The sequence below is a fragment of the Neophocaena asiaeorientalis genome, unplaced genomic scaffold (genome assembly GCF_003031525.2).
Source record: "Neophocaena asiaeorientalis asiaeorientalis breed wild unplaced genomic scaffold, Neophocaena_asiaeorientalis_V1.1 scaffold126, whole genome shotgun sequence".
Taxonomy (NCBI): Eukaryota; Metazoa; Chordata; class Mammalia; order Artiodactyla; family Phocoenidae; genus Neophocaena; species Neophocaena asiaeorientalis.
The window spans coordinates 185,255-199,872 of record NW_020174565.1 but is presented as its reverse complement, the minus strand read 5'-3'; the positions used below and the strand labels follow the sequence as shown (position 1 = coordinate 199,872).

The 14,618-nt window shown below is 36.7% G+C and overlaps 1 pseudogene; it reads left to right on the top strand.

Moving 5' to 3' along the window:
- Positions 1-14,618, top strand: part of LOC112408340 (desmocollin-1-like) — a 38,991-nt pseudogene that overhangs the window by 10,009 nt on the left and 14,364 nt on the right.

Here is a 14,618-nt window from a genome sequence, read left to right as displayed (position 1 = left end):
TAGCATTTTTACTACACAAGAAATACATGTTACTGATAGAAAAATGAGAAAATACAGGTAGAGAAAAGAACACAATCGAGTCACCCAGAAATAGTTGATATTTATATGTGTATATAAATCTAACAATAACTGGAATCATATTTTGTATAAACTTTAGAAAAAAATACTTGTTATTAGCATGACTAGGGGAAGTCTACATGCATTCTAACAAGCAGAACTGCATGCTGTTAATTCAGGGAACAGAGTAGCCTCCTTCAGCTAGACTGCATGGTACTTGGTGAGAGAATAATGAGAAAGGATTGAAGCCATAGGGCAGGCATAGTCTGCTGCTGTGTTGTCACTCTGTTGCATAAGTTCTTAGTTACATAGGCCTTTGCCAATGCTTTTTTAAAATAGTACATATTTCCCCAACCGCTAGGTTTAATTTTGCACCTAATTTGTTATTCAAGAATTAGCTGATGGTGTTTGTCTACCTTTCAGATCTACGCCTATGCAACTACTGTGGACGGTTATGCATGAGTACACACTCCCCTTACTATTCAAAGTTGAAGATGATAACGATAATGCCTCATATTTTGAAGACAAAGTGACTGTCTTTAGTGTGCCTGAGAATTGCCAAACCGGTAAGTTCACATCTTAGGAAAAACATGAGAATTTTGCTTCAGTTGAATTCTTCATTAATGTTTTAGGCACAGTTACGCAAAACATTTTTAAATGCTTGGCTTTCATGGATATTCTACGTAAAACTTTGTAGCCTTATAAGATCATAGGCTCTTCAAAGGCAAACCTTTTTGTGCTCATTTTCTAGGCACATGTAGAAAGCAGCTAACTGATACACAAAGTTACTAGCTTTGTTAGATTAATCCACAATGACAGACAAAGGCTGTTTATATTTTCTATTTTGATCATGTACATTTGTGTCCCAGATGTATTTATAAAGCAATAGAGCATTTGAATCTTTATAAAGTCGCAATACATTTTCAAGGACCCAGAAATAGATTATGGTATGGAAATGCTGATCTGGCTTATAACAACGTATGCATTTTTTTTTTTTTTTTTTTTTTTTTTGCGGTACGCGGGCCTCTTCCTGCTGTGGCCTCTCCCACTGCAGAGCACAGGCTCCGGACGCGCAGGCTCAGCGGCCATGGCTCACGGGCCCAGCCGCTCCGCGGCATGTAGGATCTTCTTGGACCGGGACACGAACCCGCGTCCCCTGCATCAGCAGGTGGACTCTCAACCACTGCGCCACCAGGGAAGCCCTGCATTTCTTTACTTAGCTTATTTCCCAAACAAATTGAAAAAATTTTAAACTGGTTTGATGCTCTCACCAGCCAAGATTGTGGCCTCATCAAACCAAAGGGCATAGCAAGTCTAGTTCATTCTCAAAAATCGCAAGATATGTTCTTAGTTTCTATGTGCATATTTAATATTATTTTGTGTGCATATTTAATATTATTTTCCCACAGTAAATGGTTTGCTAAAGTAACATTGCCAATAATCTGATTTCTGAGCCATAAAGCTTGTCCAACTGATATTCAGACTGTTGCATAATGTTTGTCTTGTATGTATTAACAATTCAGCACATTTATTAAAATATAAAAGCATAAAACCTTTGTTATCATATGCAAAGCTGTGCTTTTCCTTTAACACTATCAAGTGGGGTATTAAAGAAACAAGATATACAGAGGAGGTCCGATCAAAAAATGGCCCATGAACTGGATTGAGAGGAAGAATTTGAGAACCTCTGCTACCATTGGTGGGGTAGATGTTCTCACATACGCAGAACACAAATTATGTTATCCACAGTAGCCAGCTAATTGAAGTTTCCAGGTTAGGGGAACTTGGAGTTGTGGGAGAGCATTTAGATACTTCTCCACTTATCTGTAAAATCAGTCAACTTGTGGGTTTTTTGGGAGAATATGCCACAGCAATGCCTTGATTTTATTTTTGTTTGTAATTCAATTATATTGCTATTTTAAGTTGTTGACAGTATTGGATTTATTTAACAGGAACTTCAGTGGGAAAAGTGACTGCCATAGACCTCGATGAACCTGATACTCTACATACTTGTCTGAAATATAAAATCTTACAGCAAATTCCAGACAATCCAAAGCATTTCTCCGTACATCCAGACATCATCACCACAACTACACCTTTACTGGATAGAGAAGTAATGAATTGCTTAATTAATTTCTCAGTCACTAAACTATGTGTAAACTGATCATGAACTCCCAAAGAAGTTACAGTAAGTATTTTCTTAGAAGTGATATGCATAAATTTTGCGTTCCTTATAAAATTTTTAGAAACTGTCCTTTAATTATAATATTGCTTATTTTTCCTTTCTCTTTTTAAATTTCTTTAAAAAATATTTTTGGACTTTTTTCTAGATTTCTTTCTTTCTTTTTTTGTTATTTTGATAGATTTTAGTCTCTAATCATTTATTGTTTGGAGATTCTTTCTAGTTACTCAGTTCATGAACTAACAAATCCGTATATAACATACTTTGAAAAGGTGCTGCTAGATAATATATCTTTTGACTCAGATACTCAGAGTAACTGCTCCATTATAGCCAGATCTCATGTCCTAGTAGTCTTATCACCGAACCAAGCTCAGGCCCGCTCTCCCGCTGGCAGTAAAGCCAATCTACTGACACCAGGTTGTAGTGAAGGAAAGTGCAGCTTTATTGTAAAGGTGCCAATACAAGGAGAACAGGTGGCTTGTGCTCAAAAATTCCAAACTCCCCTAAGGATTTTAGCAAACCATTTGTAAAGGCAAGGTGAGGGAGGGGCATCCCAGAGTATGTGATCAGCTCCTGCACAATTCTCTGATTGGTTGATGGTGAGGTAACAGGGTGGTGTCATAGGGGTTAACATTATCAGTCCTTAGGCCTGTGGGCTATGAGCTCATGGTCATCAAGTAGTTAACATTTTCCATTTGGTGGGGGCTTTTCACATCTTTAAAACAACTCAGGAAGTGTGCATCAGATACTATTATCTAGGTACTACAGAAAGGAGCTAAAGCAGAGTGTATGGGGGAGAAGTCTGCCCTGGGAAGGCCCCATAGGGGTCCTGCTTGGTTACAGTGTATCTAATTATTTTATATACTTAGCTTAGAGAGACTTTTGCTAATTTAGTTATCACTGTTATCCCATTTGATAATAATAAAATAATGAGAAATAGTCCATTTGAATTTATTTAAACACTTATTCTGTATTTCTATTAGTATTTAAACTTGTAATAATAAAAAAAATTGAAAGCAGGACCTTTCCAAAGAAAAGTGAGAAGAAAAATTTGTTGAATCTTAAAAATCAACAGTTTTGCATTTGATAGTGTTTGTCACTATAGGAAGCTAATTATTCGTCGTTAATACATTAGCAACAACTTTTGGTAACATTTTATACATAAAAATGATTTTCCCTTTTGTGCTAAAACTTGGAATCATAGTTATGTCTTCTATATATATGTATATATATAGAAAGAGAGACTCATTTTGGTATGTTTATCGAACAGTCATTGAACTATGAAGTACATCACCAAATGGTTTTGCAAATTGGTGTACTTAACGAAGCACAATTCTCTAAAGCAGCAAACTCATAAACTCCTACTATGTGCATTACAACTGTCACTGTTAAAGTTAAAGACCATGATGAGGGCCCCGAATGCCACCACCAGTAAAAGTTATTAAGAGTAAAGATGGCCTCCCGTGGGTACAACACTCCTTGGATACGAAGCAATGGATCCGGACAGCAGCACTGCTGAGGGCTTAAGGTAATGTATTTTCAAAATTTCCTTCTTTTTAATTGTGATGATAATTGATTTCAAATTTGGGAACATTCTATGTATTATTAGGATGACAGATTTTGAGATTATGTCCACTCTTTGGTTTGAGTATTTACATTTGATTTCTAAAAACTAGGTATAAGAAGGTAAGCCATAAAAAGAAACGAAATTGAGCTATTTGTAATGAGGTGGATAGACCTACAGTCTGTCATACAGAATGAAGTAAGTCAGAAAGAGAAAGACAAATAGCGTATTCTAACACATATATATGGAATTTAAGAAAAAGAAAAATGTCATGAAGAACCTAGGGGTAAGACAGGAATAAAGACACAGACCTACTAGAGAATGGACTTGAGGATACTGGGAGGGGGAATGGTGAGCTGTGACAAAGCGAGAGAGAGGCATGGACATATATACACTACCAAACGTAAGGTAGATAGCTAGTGGGAAGCAGCTGCATAGCACAGGGATATCAGCTGGGTGCTTTGTGACCGCCTGGAGAGGTGGGATAGGGAGGGTGGAAGGGAGGAAGATGCAAGAGGGAAGAGATATGGGAACATATGTATAATGGATTCACTTTGTTATAAAGCAGAAACTAACACACCATTGTAAAGCAATTATACCCCAATAAAGATGTAAAGATAAAACAAACAGAGATGAAGATAACTGGTTTGAAATTAATGAATACACTGGTGACTTGAAAACTGTAAAAGTTCTAGATAGAAAATCAACATTTGTAAAAGACAACCAACGCAATGTTTCCGTGATTGCAATGGATGCAGGTGAGTGCAATTTTCTAGAAATAAAATATAAATATAGGACATATTTTAGGAAATCTTGGAGCTAAATTTAAATTTGTTTGTTTCCGGATCAAAATTTAATGCAAAAATGTTTGCATTATGATTGAGTAATTGCTTGGAAAACACCCAATTTAGGTCCCAGTGCATCACTAATGCAAAACTAGGAGGTGGTGAATGGCCCAAGTCCCAGTTTCGAGGTCCATATTTGACTTCTTCCATGGACATAGTGGCATCATCAAGGATCCCTATTTTTCTCAGGAGTACAGATTTAGATTATTCTGATTTGAACTTGCTGGAGGGATTCAGCCCACCTTCAACAGTTGGGTTCAGATAGATTTGTTCTGAGTCTCTCTTACTGGGGAATAAAACATTTATCCTATTTCCTAAATAAATGGTCAAACAATGATTTTTAATGTCTTTTGCTGAGGTTTGCAATCATTCTCCAAGGTTAATTCTAGAACCTGTTTTGTGAAGAAATGTCCTTCAAACGTCCTAATGTAGAGATCTCAAAACTCTTTTGAATATATCCTCCGAGCAGTAAATCATTTTTGAATATGAACCTTTGCAGTGTAAGCCCTGTCAGTTGGCTTCTCTTTTTGTAATGCAAGTGCCTGACTTAAGCTTTGATTGATATCTCAAATAAACACATTGCTAATCACAGAACTAGATCAAGAGCCAGGCTGACCCCTACCCCATCTCCCCAGGCTCCTTTGTTTTAGAGATCTTGGTTGATTTCAGTAACTCACCATTTGGGCTGCTGGTTTTATCTCTTCCTGTGCTTTAAATTCCTGCTCTTGTGTTTTAAATTAAGAGTGAGCCTGTGAAACCCAAGGCCCCAGCCTCCACCTCAATAAAAGAAGAATCCCAGGTATCACTCCCCTTGCCCCACCCAGTCCATTCCCCACAAATTTACAATTGCTCTGTGGCCCCAAGTGTGCCACGTAATTTCCAGGCCTTGTAAGTAATAAACTTTTTTTTTTTTCAATGTTTCCTGTGGCCCCAAGTGTGCCACGTAATTTCCAGGACTTGTAAGTAATAAACTTTTTTTTTTTTTTCAATGTTTCCTGATCATTATTACTTAGGGCATCTTGCAATCATAAGAGGAACCATAAGGGCCAGTTCAGCTACAACCTTCGTTATTGATAGGCTGAGACCAGTCCATAACCACTCCCATATATTTACTAGCGTGTTTATTTATATATACATACTACTATGCTAATGTATATATCATAAAAATAGATATTAAAAGAAGACGATAAAAAATATAAATAGAAGTTACAATATGGCATTCCACCACACCAATTACACACTCACTCATTTGGGGTAAATTTCCATTGATGATAAAGGTGAATGAACTTGGGCTTTTATGACAGAGCCTATGTTTTTGACTATCTGCTTAATCCGAGATGGTTTCCATTATTTTTATGGTTAGCATATTTTTATACACTAGATGTTCAAAACAAACGAGTTGGAACGGCAATGTTGTGGTCTTTTTCTATAGAATCACTGAATTTCTTTAGAAGGAATGGGCGAGTGTATGAACAAACACATATCAAATCTCACGGAAATAAACAAAAGTTGCAAGTAAGTCATGAAATGTTTCATGTTTATTCATTTTGCCCCTTGATATTTTGATAATAAGATAAAGACAGATGTTTTCTCATATATTATACCCATACTTTTTTCTATAGCTTTACACTAAAAGCCACATCTATGAAAAAAATAGATTCTCTGATGAGAGACAAAGGTTAAACTAATGAAGATACTGCTGCTTATGATTTATAGAGGAAGGGCAAGCCAGTTCATCTACATGTGTCCCATTCAGGTTTTTTCCTTACTTCCTCTCTCAGCCTTGGTCTCTTCCTGTTACCCTGGGATGGAAATGGTCTGTTGCACATCATAATTAGTGAGATGGCCAAGCAGTTTGAAAGAACTATGCCCATAAGCCAAAAATATTTAGGTTTCAAAACCTGAAAGAAAACCTCAATTTGAATATTATTATTTAATCGTGTGCATATGATCTTCCTTTCCTCTTGATACCTCTCACACAATCTTTGAATGTAATTCTTTCAGTATAAGTAGGAAAAAAAATCTACTAAAGAATGGGAAAAACATTAACTGAGAAATATAGTTAACATTGCCACTCCTTTATAATCCTGGTGATTTGCTGCTTCTGTATAAGCAAAAGTGAAATCTGAATGGTTCAGGAACACAATTATGATGTCAAACAAGGATTTATATTTACTCACTTATTCCACAAATGTTGATTGTCTTTTAAGTTCCAAGTACTAGGCCATGAAAATTAGGATTCATAAGACAAGGTCAAATTTTCACACAATATCAGTTGAGGGATTATTATGTTCTCATCACAGATTCCCTGGTATGAAAATTTTCCCCATCAAAGAATGTATACATATCATGAGAAGTGGAAATCAGTTAAAGAGTTGCCCACCCAGATTAAAGGGTAAAGGGAGGAAACTTCACAGAAATGCAGAAGCTAGGTGATAAAAAATGAAGTACTTTTTGGAGAGAAGGAAAATATGGAAAACAGAGATACAAGAAATTAACTTGGTCTTTTGGAGACAAAAGAATGTCTTTAGGTACAGTGATCATAGCACAAAGAAATGAAATGTCAAATCTAAACTTTGTGAGTCTATGTCTCAGCCCCATGGATAACCTGGATGTGCTCAAGAAGTAAAGATAAGGGTGCTATAAATGTTAATGGAAGACCGTATGGTGTCATAAAGGATTTTGTTTATTTGAACTTTAATCCATTTAATATATGCTTCCAAGGGCCAAATATATAAGTAAGTACTTATATTTCCAAATGAATGTTTAGTTTTGATGCTCATAAATATTTTATAATGATGATCTAGGTATTCCAGCTTTCTTAGAATCCAGTTGATTTCCTTGTATTTTTTGTGTCAATTTTTTTGTCAGTCAGGTTGGTTTCCCTGCTTTCACTCTAGAAAGCACCGTTTTATACACCCTCCACCTAGAATTAGACTGCCCCTCCTGTTTGAAATTCAGGTACCTTTGCTTCTTCAAATGAATGGCAGTGACATCTTCTGTGGTAGCTCTCACTAGTCTTTGTTCAGTTTTCACGCGGGCGTTCTCTAGTTGGCAGTGAGTGGGAGCTACTCTTCACTGTGGTGCACGAGCTTCTCATTGCGGTGGCTTCTTTTGTTGCGGAGCACGGGCTCTAGGTGTGCGGGCTTCAATAGTTGCGGCATGCAGGCTCAGTAGTTGTGGCACACAGGCTTAGCTGCTCCGCCCCATGTGGGATCCTCCCAGACCAGGGCTCGAACCCATGTCCCCTGCACTGGCAGGCAGACTCTTAACCACTGCACCACCAGGGAAGTCCCTGTTCAGTTCTTCTATGAACACATTTTACGCCCTCCTTCCCTGGGAATAATATCGTAATTATCACAGGTGATGTGTCTTCTCTACAAAGGGGTGCTCTCATTGTTTCTCATGTACGTTCTTTTCCTCTAGCTAGACTCTGAACTCATTTTCATACAAGGACGCTTATCATTGCTAAATATCTTTTCTACCAAGCATCTGGCAGAGATCTTGGCATGTTTGCTTCGTGTACGTACTGATATTTGTCATTCCTCTGTTGTTTGAGAGCCCTGTGAATCTCTAGGTCCAGGTTGTGAATTTCACTACCAAGAGCTTTGCAAGTTCAGGTGCATAATAGGCACCTGGAACAATTAGATTTAATGTATTATAGAAACTTGAGTTCAAAAGTTTACAAATGCTTTGTTATATTTGGCTGTAAGAAGAATTTTGTTAAAATAAATATTTCAGGGTTGTCATGTGGAAGAGGTAAACATTTTGTATATAGTCCAAAATAACCATGAAAAAATTGGAAATGATTAGGAGGTGTATTATAGCTTGATAAGAAAGAACCTGAAAACTTTCTAGTGGTTAATTAAAGAGTTCTGTACATGGAGTGGGCTGATTCATAACAGTGAACTTCCGGTTCCTGGAAACTTAAATAATGGGGAACGCTTGCATTTCAGAGTCCCTATTGTTGACATGTAAGTTTAGATTTTAGTTAACCCAAGATGTACTTTCTAGCTCCAAGATTATGACATTCCTTACTCACCGATACTTGGCATTTTCTTATGTGCTTAATTTAAAATAAGATTTAGAAGTAGACAAACATACACACTCAATTACCTTTTCACAATCTTCAACTATTATCAGTAACTACTTATTTTTTGCTCTATTTCCCAGAAGTAAGGAAAAAATTTGCAATCAGTCTTTTATGGTTTTAGAAGGCATCTAGGACTTTGTTTTCAGCTGCGGCTTTGACTACTATCCATTATAACAATTTCAAGTTTTCCTCTTTTTAACAACATGCTTAAAACAGACTGTGATGGAAAATAATCATTTATGTGATGAATGTTGGTTGATTTTTTTTTTTTTTGCTGCACTGCGGCATGCAGTATCTTAGTTCCCCAACCAGGGATCAAACCCGCGTCCCCTGCATTGGAAGCACGGACTCTTATTAACCACTGGACCTCCAGGGAAGTCCCCCTATTTCTTTATTAGATTTTTTTAAAGTGTGATTTCTATTGTTCCTTAAAGAGAAATAGTTCTCTGCTTAAATTTTGAAAAGTAAAATCAGAGTACACATGTTGACTCACAGGTAGTATCTGTAACTATTTTTTTTTAATTAAAAAAATAAAAGCTTCTTTTTTCCCATTATTCACTTCTCTGTTAGGGTTTGAAGTTGTTACTTGTATTCAAATTTATGTACAAATTTATGGCAGTCCCAAATGTTTATATGCTATTGCAGATTTTTAAAATAAAAGTTGTATCTCTATTTTTTAATAAATTTATTTATTTTTGGCTGCATTAGGTCTTCGTTGCTGTGTGAGGGCTTTCTCTAGTTGCGGCAAGTGGGGGCTACCATTGCGGTGGCTTCTCTTGCTGCAGAGCACGGGCTCCAGGCATGCGAGCTTCAGTAGTTGTGACACGTGGGCTCAGTAGTTGTGGCACCCAGGCTTAGTCTTTCCATGGCATGTAAGATCTTCCCAGACCAGGGCTTGAACCCGTGTCCCTTGAATTGGCAGGCGGATTCTTAATCACCGCACCACCAGGGAAGCCCGCTGTATCTCTCTTTAATTTCTAGATATTGTAAAACTTGTTCAGATAAAATAGGTATATACTGCAGTTACCTTATGTAAGTGATTAATTTAAAAGTCACTGAATAAATTAATTTTTTAGTTATTCAACAGAAAAAGTTTCACTGAAATACACTATCCAATATGGCTTAATTGTTATTTCAACCTAAAAAGAAAAAACAGATTACATTTACACATGATTTATGGTAGTCTTTATGATAAATTCAATATTTATGCACCAAAATTTAGACTAGCATTCAAAGCAAAAAAAGTGAGAAATTTCATCAGTTATTTTTCTGTTTATTTCAATTTTGAAAGCTTACCATCTATAGCAGTTTGTAATTTTATTACAAATTATAAAATTTGAATATGTTCTTTAAACTTCATTATCTCTTAAACACCAGTAATGGGCGTTATGTTAATTAAAAATATTTATTTAGACTTATGTGCGAAACATTAGGCCAATAATAGTGGAGAGCTGGAGATGAGTAACAGTTCTTATTCTCTTTTTTTAAATAAATTTATTTTATTTGTTTATTTTTGGCTGTGTTGGCTCTTTGCTGCTGCGCACGGGCTTTCTCTGGTTGTGGCGAGCTGGGGCTACTCTTCGTTGCCGTGCGTGGGCTTCTCATTGCAGTGGCTTCTCTTGTTGCAGACCATGGGCTCTAGGCGCGTGGGCTTCAGTAGTTGTGGCTCATGGACTCAGTAGTTGTGACTCATGGGCTCTAGAGCTCAGGCTCAGTAGTTGTGGCGCATGGGCTTAGTTGCTCTGCGACTTGTGAGGTCTTCCCAGACCAGGGCTCGAATCCGTGTCCCCTGAATCGGCAGCCGGATTCTTAACCACTGTGCCACCAGGGAAGCCCAACAGTTCTTATTCTTAAAAGCAAATTGATTAAATGGGGGGGGGGGGGGAAACTTTTTTACAGTTTATTCAATTAATTTTTTTACAAAGTCTAAAAATAGTAAGTGCATTATATTCAATGTGTTAGCATTAAGTTTTAAGTTAGCCAAGAAATACTGTGCCCAGATCACTAGGCACTCAAGATGAATACAACTTAGCCCTTAGGATGAACATGTTCACAGTTCAGTGCGTGAGCCAAAGATGAACCAAGGGTTCTGAGAAATTGAAGGAGAATGTGGCTACCATTGTCTGTAGAAGTCACAGCAGGTTTCATGCGGAGGTGATATTTGAATGGATTCTTAAAGGATAATACGGTTTTGTCAGGCAGAGAAAAGAAACGTATTCCCAGCAGTGGCAATAGAATGTGCCAAAGCTGCATGCAGGAAGGAGCACACCTACTGAGTTTGATGATCAGTTTTACAAAGTTTGAACAAAGAGTAGATGAAGAAAAAGCTCAGGAGAGGAATTCAAGAAAGTGACTATGACCAAATGTAAAGTGTTTGTATTTGAAGCATGAATGTATGTTCTTCCTAAAGAAAGATGTAAGAAATCAATTTTCTTCTTAACTGGTTATTCCTTAGTGACATTAGTTATAATCTCATACCTTTTAGTTTTAAAAAGCACCTCAAGATACCATCTGATACAGCTACCAATCTCCAAGGAAGAGTAATGTCACTATTTTGTACTGGTAGCAATGCTATTTGTGGTTCGGAAAGTGTATGAAATTCCAGTTCAGACAACTAGTAGAAAGCAGATGTCAACTGTACATCATAGAGATTGTTGAAAATAGACTTTAAGTGAAGAAATATCCTATTTTTTGTTTTTCTTATATAACAGATCTTGCACTGGAACATTAGTAGTTCTTTTGGAAGATGATAATTGATCACTCACCACAAATTGGAAAAGAAGTGACAATTTGTTGGCATGATAAGGATTTTGCTGTTCTCAAACCTGTAGATCAAGATGGACCTGATAATGGGTCACCTTTTCAATTCATTCTCGATAATTCTGCCAGCAAACTTTGGACAATAGAGACATTAACGGATGGTATGTAGTTATGTTAAACCTTCTAATCAATAGGAACTTAAGATGGTGGTCTAGATTTTCACCTTAGTTCATTATAATAAATAAATATTACTTGTTTTTTAAAGCAATGAATAATATACTTACGTTTAGACTCTTGTTCTGAATACCTTTAAGAAAACATACAAATCCATTTTAATATAATATTTGAATAATATATTAAATATAGAATAATATAGGTAAGCATAGAGCAATGTCAGTTAATTTTCCTGGCTTTTCAAGAAATCAAAATCTGTCTTTTTTTCACATAGGTAAAACTGCCATTCTTCGTGAACTGCAAAATCTTGATTATAACTATTATTCTGTGCCTCTCCAAATAAAAGATAGACATGGCGTTTCTGCAGAACACATGTTATCAGTGAGAGTATGTGACTGTACAATTCCATCTGAATGTAGAATGGCTACTAAAGTTCTGAGAGATGCAGGGCAATCAAATGCAATACTTGGAAGATGGGCTATTCTTGCCATGGTGTTGGGTTCTGCATTGTTGTCATGGAAGTATAATTATCTAGAATGTGTTAGCTGAAATGTTATCTAATATTTTTAAAAACATATGGCAGTTCTTTACATCAATGACATTTATAGCCTTTGATAAATGTGTCCTTTTAAAAATCTTGCGTGGGGCTTCCCTGGTGGTGCAGTGGTTGAGAGTCCCCCTGCCGATGCAGGGGACACGGGCTCGTGCCCCGGTCCGGGAGGATCCCACATGCCACGGAGCGGCTGGGCCTGTGAGCCATGGCCACTGAGCCTGCGCGTCTGCAGCCTGTGCTCCGCAACGGGAGAGGCCACAACAGTGAGAGGCCCACGTATCACAAAAAAATAAAAAATAAAAACCACACTTGATCTCAAATCCTTGCCACTACCAATAAAATAATAACCACTTTCAAATATATAGATAGAATAATTGTGTAAGAAATGTTATGTGCAAAGTATATTTATAATATGCATTTCATGTGGATAGATCAAATTATTTTAAAATCTTTACTTAAAAGTATTTTGATTGATAGGAATAAAATGCCCTTTATAAAATCAATCTATGGAGTTAGACGTTGTTTATTTACTAACTTTAGAGAAAAAAACAATTAAAAATAAGTGTGACCTTCCTCCATATTTGGTCTGAGGATACATAAGATTTCAAATTTTTAAAAATTTAGTTGTCAGAGTGCAACAATGAATACCTGTAATTGTGGAGTGTTTTTATTTGTCCATGTTTAGGGACCATTAAATGCTATAACATGGAATTATTATTAAAAGGAAATTTCAAGGCTTCCTTTGAGATACCTGAATTTTTACCTAGAATTCATACCAAAAATTCACATAGAATTATTTTCTGCCAGGTGTAGTTCAAGAAAATCTAAAAGGAAGCCTCTAATCCAAGGTGGAAATGAAAGAATTTTCTTGTTTTGACTTTGTCTCTCTTAAAATATGTAGAAAGCTTAGGAATTAAGAGTGGATGACATTTATATGGTTCATTTACATAAAATTTAAAATCCAACTTCACAAAGACCTTTCGTCCATAGTAGGCGTTCTGTAAGAGAGCTAGGTTACTATTCTACAACCACCATATTTCTCACCTCTTTGAGATCCATAATGAAATTCTAAATCAGTGGTTCTTGAAGTGTGATTCCTGGACCAGAAGCATCAGCATCACCTGGGAATGTGCCAGAAAGGCTAATTCTTGGGTCTCTTCTCAGATCCACTGAGTAAAAAACTCTGTGGGGGAGGCCTTGCAGGTGTTCCTAGTGTACAAGTTCACCTCTGTACTAGGTCTTTGCTACTCAGTGCTGTTCATAACACCTGACAGCAGGTGAAGAAAGTGGATTCAGGCCCCACCCCAGACCTAGCGAATCAGAATCTGCTTTTCAACAAGCTGTCCCAGGAGATCCCTTTGTACATGAAATTTGATAAGCACTGTATAGATGATCCCTTGGTTAGAACCTGCAAAAACTAGTAGATGAACAACACAATTAGCCAATTAGAGTGAATACACTGGTAGTCTCAGGCAGCAGGTCTACGGCTGCCAAATGGTAAGGAAATTTGTCCCGTCTCACCTGATGACCCCAATTCAAGGCCACATCTCTTCTGTCCACCCACACAGCAGAATCTCCCACCCTACTCTGTGTTCTTCTGTACTGAATAACTGTAACTGACTCTCTGTGTACTTTGTACCTTATGGTTGCATATGTTGGAGGGTATACAGTGGCACATAGGGTAACCAAATTTAGGTACATGGCATACTCACTGCCACTTTACTTAGTGAATATATTTTGCCAACCCATAATTGAGGGGAAAAAAATCACATTTTGACATTATTTTTGGTCCGGGTCTATCCAACAAATTTACTAAATTATGTTTAAAAACCAACCTGAATAACCTGGATGGTTTAAGCAACACACTCGCAGTATCCTGAGATCATTTTGGCAAATAGATGACTTGACGTATTCTTTTCTTACTGAGCCAGTTCATCACCATGTATGTTTTTAAGCTTTTATTTTTCTGGGTGTAGCTGACTTTGAATATCATAGGTGTGGCTAGGAAGCTGTCAGAACCAGTTGTGTTTTACTGAGTAACCATATTCTGTCACGATTATTTCTTTTCATTTCAGACTGGGAAATCAGGCAGAAGGAAATGAAGGCAAATTTTCAGAGTTATTTTAATCTTAATATTTTAATCTAATATTTATGTGTCATTAACATTAAATAGATAACAAATAATTATTAAAATTAAATATGAATTTGGTATTTATATTTTAATATTAAATACACTTGAAGTTAAATATCAAGGGGACACTTGCCACTGACAAACACATGTCCCTTGATATTTTGTGACAGTTGTGACAGAGACTTCTGGTTGTTTACCAACTATCCCCTAACCTAACTATTTCTTAGAGATGGACCTTGATTTCATTCAGAATGGCTAT